Below are 532 nucleotides of genomic sequence, written 5' to 3'. Positions count from 1 at the left end.
AGTGTGGGAGTTGGAAAAGAAACACTATGGAGAGGTTAACTAGTTTTTTGCCATATACAAGGTGGAGGGTTGCTAGTGGGTTGCATCTTGCATTGGTGAGGCAGATACTGACCCCTTTAATCATGACAAGATACAAAACCTTTTAAACCTTTATTAATCTGTTTTGATAATCCATGTTTTTCTTTTTTTTTTTTTTGTTGGTTTGTTTATGGTTAAGATCCTGTTCCATTGAGGTGGGTGGTGATGTGGTTTCCCGTGTGACTTGTTGATGTAAATGACTCGTTGATGTAAATGACTCACTTATAAGATCACCTGATACCTAGGTGCATTTTCAGGTGACTGTGTTAGATTGAGACTGAATATTACATTTTGAGAGGTTTTTATCTTCGTTGTCCTGCAGGAAATAACTTCTAGTTTTTCTGAATGCTTTGTCAGACACTGGATTCTTGTTTTCCCTCTAACCAAAAGTACTGAGCGTCCTTAGCCTCTGCGCCTGCTCTGTGCATGCCACATCAAGCACAGCAGAGCTGTC

This window comes from Buceros rhinoceros, unplaced genomic scaffold (genome assembly GCF_000710305.1).
Source record: "Buceros rhinoceros silvestris isolate BGI_N320 unplaced genomic scaffold, ASM71030v1 scaffold23229, whole genome shotgun sequence".
NCBI classification, from domain to species: Eukaryota; Metazoa; Chordata; class Aves; order Bucerotiformes; family Bucerotidae; genus Buceros; species Buceros rhinoceros.
This window is presented reverse-complemented; position numbering follows the sequence as displayed.